This window comes from Zophobas morio, unplaced genomic scaffold, assembly GCF_036711695.1.
Source record: "Zophobas morio isolate AGI-343-1 ecotype UQ-CSIRO unplaced genomic scaffold, CSIRO_AGI_Zmor_V1 ptg000011l, whole genome shotgun sequence".
Lineage (NCBI taxonomy): Eukaryota > Metazoa > Arthropoda > Insecta > Coleoptera > Tenebrionidae > Zophobas > Zophobas morio.
In genome coordinates this window covers 20,311,636-20,325,019 of record NW_026972116.1, presented here as the reverse complement: position 1 = coordinate 20,325,019, position 13,384 = coordinate 20,311,636, and the positions used below count along the sequence as shown (strand labels likewise).

Below are 13,384 nucleotides of genomic sequence, written 5' to 3'. Positions count from 1 at the left end.
AAATACTCCAAGTACCAAGTACCAAGTACCTAAATATAAAAGTACTTCAAGTAAAGTACTTGAAGTACTTAAAGTACTTGAAGTATTACTTCAAGTACTTTTACTTGAAGTACTGAACAGCTCTGGTACCAAGGTAATATAAGTTCTAGTAATTATATATATTTTAATCATGATCACGTCATTTAAGAGATTAGAAAACACGATATGACGAATCCAGAGCATACTTGGTAGCATTAAGAAAAATATTTGCTTGTGTTCTCATTCAAGTAAGAACACTGTATACTTTTTCGTCACTTTAAAACAGAAATTAAAATTTTTGTAAACTGTAGAGAAGTACTTTAAAAATTCCAAAGTCATCAACACACTGGTGTAGGCAGATTTCATAGGCAATTGATAGTCAGATCAGTTCAGGTCAGGTCAGGTCAGGTCAGGTCAGGTCAAATTAAGTCAGGTCAAGTCAGATCAGGTTAAGTCAGGTCAGAACAGGTCATCGATTTTGATCTATTCAATAAAATAAATTGCCCCATTCTTTAATTTTTTAAGTCACTGTGTGTATATATGTAATTCTAAAAAATATTAATGCACTGATAAACCTCAAGTATAGATTGATAATATTCTTCACATTTTATTCTGCAAAATTTTCAGATGACCTCATAAATTTTTGAGAGGGGATAAACACATAAATTTTATTTAAATATAAATATGTAAGGGGTGATCAAAAATGATTGTAATCAAGTCATCCATGACTTTTAACCTCCACGTCTTTGATAATCTGGTAACGACATATGTCAAATAGACTAGAAGAAGAGGGGGGGTGAGGTGGGCGGGGCTATTGTTTGTTTTTTTAATTGTAGAAAACAAATAAACATAGATCCGCCCACGTCCTTCCTCCATTTCACTGACTAATTTTATTTACTCTAAACTTGGAATAAATTCTGATTTGACAAGCGATAGAATCTAAGATTTGAAACAAAGAAAAAAATGAGGTACATTCGTAAATTCCGCCCTTCTTCTCCAGACCAATGAAATGATTTATTAAGGTGGAGCTTGTGCGAGTGGGAGGAGCATTGATAATATTGTTTTCTCTATTTAATTCTTCGCTATGATTATTTTAACACCAGTTTAATAATTTTTAGACATCTTATTTAGAGTTTATATATTTTCTCACTAATGGCTGAACAGATTTGCTTAAGATTTTAATAAGATAATAATGTTGAATTAATCATATTGTCGATTATTGTCAACATTATTAAGAAGAGTCCCTAGAATGAAGAGGGGGCGAGTGGGCGGGGCTATTGTTTGTTTATAAGACTATAGGAATCAGGTAAACATAGCTTTCTTTAGTCACGTCTTTTTTCCATTCCACTGATTTATTTTATGTACGGTAAAATTGAAATTAATTTTTATTTGACAAGCGCTAGGATCTAAGATTTAAAACAAAACCAACAGCGGCTCCGCCCACCCACCCCTATTCCGTTTTGATAACTTATTGTTTTGGCTCTGAAACGGAAGTTGTATTTTATATTGGAAAATAATAGAATCCTGGATCACGATTTTCTTTTAATAAAATTTTATTTTGTTTTAAATTTTAATATTTTAATTCGTAAAACGACATTGCTGTCGTTTATACTTAAATAATAAAAAATTATAGAGACATTCGTAAACTCCACCCATCTTCTCCGAGCCAATGAAATGATTTATGAAGGTGGAGCTTCTGCAAAGGGGAGGAGCATTGGTAAATTGGTAATACTGCTTTTTAAATGCAATTCTCCGCTATGGTTATTTAACACCATTAGAATCGTAGGCAAATCTAACCCCGGTTAGATTTGCCTACGATTCTAATAAGATAATAATGTTGACATTAATCAAATTGTCGATTAATATCAACATTATTAAGAGTAGTCCCTGGAATAAAGGAGGGGGTGGGTGGGCGGGGCTATTATTTGTTTATAAGACTGTAGAAAAAAGCCAAACATAGCTCCGCCCACGTTTTTTTTCAATTTCACTGACTTATTTTATTTACGGTAAAATTGGGATGAATTCTGAATTGACAAACGATAGAATCTAAGATTTAAAACAAAGATAAAAGTGGGCCCGCCCACTTATCCCTATTCCATTTTGATAACTAATTTTATTGGCTTTGAGACAGAAGTTGGAGTTTATATTAAGAAATAATAGTATCTAGGATCACGATTTTCCTTTTAATATATATAATTTTATTTTATAGGAGTATTAGATTTTATATTATAATTTGTAAAACGACTTTGCGATCATCTATACCTAAATAATAAAAAATCATATTCAGTTGACATAATGAGATACATTCGTAAAGCCCGCCCTTTTTCTCCGGGCCAGTGAAATGACTTATTAAGGTGGAGCTTGCGTGAATGGGAGGAGCATTGGTAACATTGCTTTTTAAATGTAATTCTCCGCTATGCTTATTTAACACCATCTTAATAATTTCTAGATTTCCAATTTACAGTTTATCTATTTTCTCACTAACGGTTTAACAGATTTGCCTAAGTTTCGAATAAGATAATAATGTTAACATTAATCATATTGTCGATTAATGTTAACATTATTAAGAGTAGTCACTAGAATGAAGAGGAGGCGGGTGGGCGGGGTACTGTTTGTTTATATAGCTCTGTCCACGTCCTTTCTCTATTTCACTGAGTATTTTGTTGACGGTCAAATTGAAATGAATACTGATTTGACAAGGGATAAAACCCAAGATTTAAAACAAAGACAAAAGTATCCCCGCCCACCCACCCCTATTCCATTTTGATAACTCATTTTATTGGCTCTGAGGCGGAAGTTAGATTTTATATTGAGAAATAATAGAATCAAGAATGACGATATTCCTTTTAATAAATTTTATTTTATACTAAATTATATAAATAATGAGGTCCATTCATAAACTCCGCCCCTTTTCTCCGGACCAATAATTGATTTATTAAGGTGGAGCCTGTGTAAGTGGGAGGAGCATCGATAATATTGCTTTTTAAATAAGATTCTCACGTCTGCTATGCTTATTTAACATCAGCTTAAGGTACTACAATCCAGATACCTTGTATACAGTTTATTTATTTTCTCATCAGCAAATCATTAACAAATTAATCTAAGATAATAATAATAATAATGATATGCTTATAACTTTAAGTGGTCCAGTGGAAATTTTAAACTGCACAGAGGCGATACGGGTCAGCCACGTGATCAATTGATCATATAAATTCTTTGAAAACCAGAGATCTAAAATACTAAGTGTTTAAATTACCCGTCTGATATTCTTTATCGGATTCTTATCAACGTGACAGCAATACAGGGTTTTCCAATTCAATTAGAATTATGCTTAGCAACGCAGCTGACGTAAACAGATCGGTTTATTTGATAATACTTATTGACACCCGACCTATTTTAGGACTGACTACATGTAACACCACAATTCACAACTGTCTCTGTAAACCATTCTAGCTGAAATTGAACACGAAATTAATATAAAGTCACTGTGGATTAGTGCAAACTTTCTTTGTTCTTATAATATAACAAACAGTTGATCAAACACAGCTGTCGCCCGCTAGTTTTGACACAAAAACAAATGCAAACTATGGCTGCGTTTCAGCTGCATAAAATAGAGTAACAAAAGGCGGGCAAACAGAGAATTCAATCAGTTTTATTAAAAATTGCGTTCGAATACAGATTTAGTGAAAATGGACTCTCAAATGTAGTGCAGTTTGCAGCAAAAAAGTGCACTTTCCTCAAGTAAATAGAGTCGTTCTGACTCAATTGCTTTCTTTAAGGTTTACGGATTTCCCGTCGGTCACAGAACTTCTGCTTCTCGCTGCAAGCAATTTAAATCATGGCTAGTGCCCATTACATTATCGTTTATGGAAATGTTCAACTGGAATCAATGTGTCTGTCACGGCTTGAATGATAGCGATGTATTACATACCTGTCCGTGCTGAAATAAAGCCAAAACTGGCGATATTGCAAACATTCTTGCCCCATTTAAGTTTCTAGTTGGGCTTGTCCTGTTTAAGTGGCGCCGAAAATATTAAATTTCAAACAACTGCACACGTATTGTGTAGCCAATCAGTTATCTTCCAGTTCGTAAAATTCTTAATGTCGCCAGATTAGAGTTTTATTGTTGAGGCTATGTTTTTACCGGTGATGTTCAATTAAATTTAACAATTTGAGGACTAAAAACGACAAATATTCCGCCACGTTTATCACATTATAGCCATTAGCGTGAAGCAATTACCTATGAGATATAGCGGCTTCAGTTTTAAAAATTTCGTAACTACGTGGTGTGAATGTTTATTATCTTTGGCTTTAACTAAGAAAAAATACCAATTTTCGTTGTAGCAAATTGTAAATATTACCATTACCTGATTTAACTTAAGAAATATTAGAATTCGTTTTTGAAATTGTGGTAATCGTAATTCATCTATCGGTCAAGGTTTCACCCACTTAATATTCTGCAGTTTTATCAAAAACAAAAAGCCCATTACGCCGAGCGTTACCCCGATGATTTACGAGCAAATAAAACATGCGATTTACCTATAAACCGAAATAATAATCCCCTGCGCTGCACTTGTGCGAGTCCCATTTAAAAATAGCAACACTTTCCGTTCTCAACAACGAACTAAAAATTAATTTCGATTTTAGTAGGTACGATAGCTACTTCGAATATAATAACGTTAATATTATAAACGTCTGTCCCGATACAGGCCAACAATACCATTTGTTGGAGCTGTCACTCGACGTCAGCGCTAACAAACACTAAATAGATATTATGGTAAATCAAATGAAATTTTCGATAGGAGATTTGTATTTCACGTTTGATTTACTACAATATCTGTTCATATTTCGCTCCGAGCTTGAGATGTATGTAGATGGGTTGACGCCAGACGTGGAAAATGAGAAAGTAAAATAGGATCGGCGGAAATTTGCGCAGAAATAGAGTAAACAGAAATTATTTGGGGGCTGACCCGGCGCATCCACCATTATGACCAGAAAATCAACAATTTTGTTGTTATCTATCACGTGTAAACCACTGAACGTTTTAGTAATATATAGATAAGTATAAATAAGTAAATTATGACTGATATATGATAGCTTAAATTTATTGAAATTAATGTTTTTGAATTTTTAAATAAAATTGTGGCCCGGCGCATCCACCATTTTTAACAAATCCTGATGTGTGCTCGGATGCATGAAGAAATTTCTTATTTATGATACACGCGACGTGCTTTGATCATGCTTATTGAAATGTAGAATGTTTTACTTCTTATAAAAATATTCGAAACACATCAAACGACATTTTTTGCCCCACATCTTACGTCTTCAAAGACTGACTGATTTTTTATGTTTTCGAATTGATTGAGTCGGTATTGTATAGTTGTCGTTTCAGGTGAATTGACAAAAAATGTATTCCTTTAAAAAAAAAACTTGGCGCCAAATAACCGTACCGAAACGGCGAATTTTCCGATCGCTCATAATTAGGGCTAATCTTACAATTAAATCACAATTTTTGTTAAGTTTAAAAGCGCCCTTCCCCACAAAAATGGCCGTGCAGGTGAAGTTCATCCAGTTAATTCAGAATCGATACTGAAAATAAATGAGTCTTCGAAAGCATTGCCGGCCAATTCTGAATCATTTCACTTAGGTAATTTATATGATATACATACCCCGTTTGGCTTTTTCCCGGTAATTTCGGTATGTGGCGAAATCGTTAATGGAACTGTCATCGACTTACGACTCTTCCACGATAACAATCTAAAAATAAAGCGATCGATTTTAAATCAAGCCAAATAGTAATTTGCAGATTTAGTGCTTGAACAAATGTTAGATCGCGTGCTCTCTTGGAATAAATCATTTTTGTAAGCACTTCGGTGTTAAATGCCTCATTAATTTTTATACTGAGTAATTTTTATAGGCGTCTAAGTGGGGGCGGCTTGATGCAACGAGATTATCGCGACTTCGTAATTGTTTAATTTTTGCATCTGAAATTGTGGAAGGGCTGAAATTTGTGGTCGCCGTTGCCGTCAATTAGTTACCTTGGTTACGAACGTTACCGCCGCGAAACTTTGCTGTCAGATGAATAGCACTTGTGCTGAATCCAACAAAACGTATTGCATTCGCTGGATAATAAATTCCTGGATGAGTTTTATGGAGTTTCGACAATAAACGTGTTGACATTTTGGTGGATAAATCAAAAGAATATCAACACTTTAAATGGTTTAACAAATATGATGCGGTGTGGTGGTCAGTTCTTGACAACCGTATTTGCCAGCGTAACGCAGATTAATAGAGTCGCGAACAATAAAAAGGGGATTTTATGGAATTTTTGTCGCTTTTTAAAAACATGTCTATTTAGTTAATCGCCACTTACTTTAACAAAAACTTTATGTCGGAACAATGGGACGGAATTTATGAGAACTATAAACGGAATTTACGAGTTAGAACAGTTAAAGTTGAAGAAGTCGTGACTGAAATTGTCGCTGAAAATGAAGATTTCGTAAAGGTTCACCTTTTTACAATTTCGCTTTTACCTTGACACATATCGAAATATTTTTCTGTAGAAAACACCAAAATCTGCTTAAATGTTCGCAATATTTCAACGTCAGCTAAATACACCCTCTTCTAGTATTTCAACGTTAATTAGGCTGTTGTTGGTAAGGTTATTATCAACTACATTTTTAAGTAGGCTGAAGTACCATTTTAATTTGTCCTTCTATTAAGGAAAGCTCGCACAAAAACAGCCGTAATAACCTAGGTAATTGCCGCTTTAATTAAATTTAAAGTAAATCCGAGGAGCTTCGAGATTTTTAACTAACGCTTATCGATCGTATACGAGCTTAGAATTGAAAATACTTTTTCCTCAATTGAAAAAAAAGTAATTAATATTAAATTCCTTGGGTTTTGAAGGACAAGCCAGATTGCATGCAATTGAGGACTTTTTTTATGCAAATTTGTTTATTTATGCTTTGATTTCGTCATTTTTGACATATAATTATGTTTTTTTTAAAACGTCCTGCCTAAGTAAATGTAAAAATAAAAAAAAATAAACGGATACTACTACAATTTTTAGAGAAATAAGTTGAAAAAACTTAAAAAGCTAAACTCAAATGTTTATTTAGCAAAATTCTGAGATGACGTCATTGGTTTTTAACGAAGATTTCAAGTTTAAGTAAGAAACTTCCGTATTATTGTAATTATGATCTATAAATTCAGAAAATGTGTAAAGCAATTTTAGTTCTCCTTTGATAAAACTGATAAATCGTTCTTTCCTTAAAAAGATTTAATATATGTGTTACAATGTATGAATAATACATCATTCTGGATCGTAAAATATGGCAGCTATATAATTTACTAAATAAATTTAATAAATTTTAGTGATCTTATCATTTTCAATTCTCGAGTGTAACCTAAGGAAGTATTGTAAGCAATTCTATCGAGTGGCTGGCTACTTTCATGTTTTCTTGTCATGATACGACGTTAGAGTACAAAACAATAGGTCTCTCGCTTCATTTTGCCTCATAGAAATAATAATCAAAAAAATAAAATTCGCAAAGTTAAATTTTATGATTTTTCGGAGGTTTATTTTTTCGACTGTACTTTAGGGGCGAAGGAAGTTCTGTCGAAATAACCTTCTACCAATTTTCATATTTATGTTCTTTTTCATTCTCTCCAAGAATTCTGAATAATGAAATCACTCTGAATCCTTCGGGATAAGATTTAGAAACTCTGGAAAAATTAAGTAGGTACTCTAGAGATTCTAAATATTTGGAAATTCTGGAAGATTTGAAGACTGTCAGTTCTCGAGACTGTGGAAATCCTAAGACTCTAGAAACTCTAGAAAGTTTTATAAAAATCTAAAATTTGGAACCTTCTTAAACTCTAGAAACTTCTGAAAACCTACGGGAATTTGTGGACTTAGAAAACTCAACCACGGAAATTTTTCAAATGTAATCATTCTAAGAACATTGGGATTTCTGTAGCTTTAGAAGCTCTAGAACCTTTTTCTAAGAACTCTAGAATCTCTAAATAATTTGGAAATTCGAGAAGCTTTCAAGATTTTGTGAACTCTCACAACTGTGGAAATCCTAGAATTTTAGAAACTCTAGAAAGTTTAATAAACCTAACTTTGGAAACCCTGGAAGCTTCTGCATACCTGGGAGAAATTGTGGATTAATGGAACCCAATTCCGGAAATTTTAAAGACTGAAGTCGCTCTAAAAACTTTGGAATTTCTATAAGTTCTAGAAACCCTGGCACTTACGAAGATTTTAAGGACTCTAGAGACTGTAAAAATTTGGAAACTCTGGAAATTTCGCTAATTCCAGAAATTCTAGAAAGTTTGGTAAATCTAAAATTTGGCAACCCTCTAAGCTCTAGAAACTATGGAAAATTCAGCAGAGAAATTGTGGATTCATGAAACTCAATCCAGGAAATTTTGAAAATTTAAGGTCCCTAGAGACTCTGAGAACATGGAAATTTTGGGAGATTTATAACTTTTAACAATTCTCGAAAATGTGGAAACCCTTTAATTCTAGAAGCTCTAGAAAACTTGTTACAAAAAGACGTTACTAAAAGATTTGACAGGTCTATAGGTTCTACGACTGCGATTTTCAAAAAATAAAAAGATTCTAGAGCCTGTGGCAAATTTGAAAATCCTGGACGATTAAAAATCCTTAACTATGTTGGGAACTGTGGCAATTCTCAAATTTTAGAAATCTAGAAAGTTCAATAAACCTAAGAGTTCGAAATCTTTTAAACTTTAGAAACTCTGGAAGAACCTGAAAACCTTTTGTGGACTTAAGGATTTCTATAAGTTCTAGAAGCTCTGGCACTTTTAAAGAATTGAAGAGCTCTAGAAAATCTAAAAAATTTGGAAATTCTAGAAATTTTTAAGACTGTCAATTTTAGGAGCTATGGAGTTTGTCGAATTCCATGAACTTTAGAAAGTTTAGTAAACCTAAAATATGGAAACCGTCTGAGCTCTAGAAACTCTAGAAAATTCTGCAAACCTGGGAGAAATTATAGATTTATGAAATTCAGCCACGGACATTCTAAAAACTGACGTCACTCTGAAAATTTTGGTACTTCTATCAGTTCTAGAAACTCTGGAAGCTTTAAAAATTAAAGGTCCATAGAAACCCTAAGAATATGGAAATTTTGAGAGATTTGGAAATTTTAACTATCGTCGGAAATGTGAAAGTCCTTTAGTTCTATAAGCTCTAGAAAATTTAGGACATTTAAAATTTTAAAACCCTTTAAACTTTAAAAGCTCTGGAAAATTCTGCAAACTTGAGAAAATTTGTGGACTCGAAAACCTCAACTGCGTAAATTTCAAATACTGATTTCAGTATGAATAAAATCTAGTTACCCTCAGAGATTCTGCAGACCTGGGAGAATTTGTTCAGTCAAAAACCTCAATTGTGTAAATTTTAAATACTGATTTTACTCTGAATAAAATCTAGTTAGTCTGGGAGATTCTGCAAACCTGGAAGAATTTGTTCTCTCAAAAACTCGACTGTGGAAATTCTAAAACAGGAAATGACTAAAAGATTTGCGAAGTCTGTAGGCTCTATGTCTCTGGAATCTTTACAAGACATAAAGATTCTACAGCCTCTGACAAATTTGAAAATCCTGGAACATTTAAAATCCCTGGCAATTCTCGAAACAGGAAATTCTCAAATTCTAGAAATCTAGAAGGTTCAACAACCCTAAAAGTTCGAAATCTTTTAAATTTTAGAAACTCTGGAATAATCTGAAAACCTTTTGTTGACTCAGCAACCTCAATTGTGGAAAATGTAAAAACTGCAATCACTCTGAAAACTTAAGGATTTCTATAAGTTCTAGAAACTCTGGCACTTTTGAAGAATTTAAGGGCTTTGGAAATGATGGAAATTTTGAAGACTGTCAATTTTAGAAGCTATGCAGTTTTTCGAGTTCCAGAAACTCTAGAAAGTTTAGTAAACCTAAAATTTGGAAACCGTCTGATCTCTAGAAACTCTAGAAAATTCTGCAAACCTGGGAGAAATTGTAGATTCATGAAATTCAGCCACGGAAATTCTAAAAAACTGACGTTAGTCTGAAAATTTTGCGATTTTTGTAAGTTCTAGAATCTCTGGAAGCTTTAAAAATTTAAGGTCACTAGAAACTAACAATATGGAAATTTTGAGAGATTTGGAACTTTTAACTCTTCTCGGAAATGTAGAAGTCCCTTAATTATTTTAGAAGCTCTAGAAAATTTGGGACATTTAAAATTTAGTAAACCTTTTAAACTTTAGAAGCTCTGCAAGATTATGCAAACTTGAGAAAATTTGTGGACCCAGAAACCTCAACTGTGCAAATTTTAAAAACTCATTTCACTCTGAATAAAATCTAGTTACTCTGGGAGATTCTGCAAGCCTGGGAGAATTTATTTACTCAAAAAATTCAACCGTGAAAATTCTAAAAAGGGAAATTTAAATTTAGAAACTCTGAAAGAATCTGTAAACCTTGAAAAAAATTGTGGAAATTCTAAAAACTGCAATCACTCTTATAGCTTAAGTTTTATAAACTCTAAATGAAACCCTTAAAAGGTTTAACGAAACTTGAGACTATAAAAAATTTGGAAATTCTGGAAGTTCTAAACAATGCTGGGAACTGTGGAAATTCTAGATTTCTAGGAAGTCCAGACAGTTTAATAAATCTAAAATTAGGAAACCCTTTAAACTCTAGAAACTCTGATAAAATAAGGACACCGGAACGTCTAGGTATTCTAGAAATTCTTGAAACCCTGGAGATCTAAAAAACTTTTCTATCCACTCTATATTTATTCTAACTTACAAGAGTAATAGTAAAAAATAAAATTTACGAAACCAAAAACACAATTAAAATATTAAGAACTAACGAGACCGAAACATTTTCAAATGTGAAAACTCACTAGAAATGTAGGCATAGCCTTGCCCTTTATCAGTACATACATATTTTTAGAGGAATTGTTAATACTTTATGAAAAGAGTAATAGTGCACTCCAGATCAACAATAAACAAATGTAATTTCGTAACATAGCCAGTGGCGGAGTATGGGTAATTAAAATATGACATTAACGGATTCAGAAAAAGTTTGCTGTTGTAAGAAAATACAAAAAAATATAGGGTGTCATTTGGCTTCTTACGATGTTACGGCATGGTATTATCTATATTTTTTCGCATTTTTTTTTAAGAAATGGGATTTCTCCCAGGGGCGAGGGAAATCTTGCCGAAACAACCTTCGACCAATTTTTTTAGTTACTTTGACAAACATATAAAAATTTGGACAATGTTGCATCCTATTTCTCAAGCTGATCATATTTGGATACTCATTCTCTTGTTATTGAACAACCTGTGTTTAAACATTTTCACACTTATCTCTAAGTAAATTTTCTTTCGATGCTAAATTGTTGAGGTTTATTTTATCCATTTCTTTCAACCTATTACGAAGAAAAAGTCCAACGAAACCAAAAATATACGAAATATACTGTATCTTCTTTAAAGAAGACGAGAATTTAATCTATATATCTCTCTCGTTTCCGTTTGTATGTCTGTCTGCTGTGTGTGCCCTGATGAGTTAAGAATATCGTACAGATGATAAAAGATTAGCCACACTTTATATAATTATCCCCACCAACAGAGTGATGACGTTAGCTCAAAATTGTTCAAGGTAAATATTATTTAAATTTTCTGAAACAAAATACTCTGTAATATAAACATAGATAACACAATCACACACTCTCGTAACCAACCACTCAAGCTCACACAAATGAATAGATTCTAACAACATTCAACTGATAGCAGTCCTTTGATGTCCGACAATTTGCACGTAAAAATGTCAAGTTTTTCTTCACTATTTACATAATTATGAGCGAGGACATTTTTTTGATGTTTAAATTTGAAAAAAGAATTCCAAAAAGAATGTTTCAGCAGCTCGCGACAGTTAATATTAGTATTCACAATTAAATACACCGACGAAACGGAATCTGTTACTCGTCTAATATGCAGAATTCGTAAGCCAAATCTTTTTAATTGAAATCTCTGAGGATCGCCGTTGAATTTTCTCATTTTTTAAATTATCTGCATGCATTAAGTATTTACAGGTTAGATTGTTTCAAATATCGTTAATAAATTAGCGGAGAACAGTGCTCCCAACACTGAACCTTGAGTACCTCCATATGTTTGAATGAAAACCAAAAATAAAAGTGTAAAAGTAGACCTTTAATCAACACTAGAAGACTGTTGATTTCAGAAATATGTATAAAAATGCATCAAAACTTAAATCATCTATAAACGACCTGAAAGCTTGCTAAGATTGAGAGATTTGGTTGTATGTTAATTATTTAAAACCAAACTCCTTTGACTATAGGCTAACAATTACATGTTCAATATCTATTTCCATTTTAATTTTTAATATGATTTCTTTTCTAACCGCAACCTTTCCTCCACCCCCAAGGAATTTCCCAAAATAAAATATTCTATTCTATTCTACTTCTATTTGTGAAATTTGAATACTCTTTCCCACATCCCTTAACTGACCCTCTCTCACCTTCCGCTTCCCGGCTCTGCGAAACTCGCGTAAATAATAAATTGACGAAGTGTCTGATGCGTCAGGACGTCGAATAATTCAAAATTGGACGTAAATGTACCTAAATTATTAAGTCGGATGTTCGTCGACTTGACATCAACTTTACTAAACGGATGAAGAAGAGAATACCACAAGTCATGCCCGTAATTCCTGAGGAAACAACCGCCATAAGCGGAAATGAGCAATCAGATCGGAGCGTCACCTACTTCAGACGAATCCAAATTAATTAAAAGGCCGACGTAATTGTTGCACCGATGCAGATTTTCTTCGTCTAATGCGATTTGGGGATTGCGAATGTCGCAGGATTCGATCACATCGAAAAGCTTTCAGAGGGAGACGAATTGAAGGGATTTATTTTGTTGGGAAAAATTAGGTTTCATTTTATGTGATGTGAGTACATGTCCTTTTGAACGCTTTCGGCACGCAAATATGGCACGACTTATAAAAAGCTCAACGTGTTTTGGATACAGGTGCTTTGTTAATTAAAAAAAATTGCTTTTATGATTGTAGAGGTAACTAAGCAGCAGAAACGTGAGTAAGATTTAGTCATTTAAGGACGTTGTTGTTTTGTTAAAATTTTTTCAACCGGTTTCCACAAAAATATGGAAGCTTATCTATCTAGTCACTCATGTAAAGTCTATCAATATTTACTCATATCTTACATTCCGACGTATTTTGATAGGAAAGTTTAATCAATTGATAACTCACTTGATTAATATTCTAGTATAAACAAAACGTAAGTTGTGCGTACACTCACTAGAAAAATTGTGCCAAAA

At 33.1% G+C, this 13,384-nt stretch overlaps 1 protein-coding gene across 4 annotated transcripts in view; it reads right to left on the bottom strand.

Moving 5' to 3' along the window:
- Positions 1 to 13,384, bottom strand: part of LOC135127201 (muscarinic acetylcholine receptor M1) — a 172,155-nt gene that overhangs the window by 121,933 nt on the left and 36,838 nt on the right. Inside the window, exon 1 of one of the 4 annotated variants that reach the window (XM_064053586.1) lies at positions 5,688 to 5,751. The exons of the other annotated variants lie outside the window; for them this stretch is intronic. The gene's annotated coding sequence lies outside the window, so the exon portion shown is untranslated. Of the gene's footprint in view, positions 1 to 5,687; positions 5,752 to 13,384 lie in introns of those variants that run through there. 4 annotated transcript variants of the gene reach the window in all.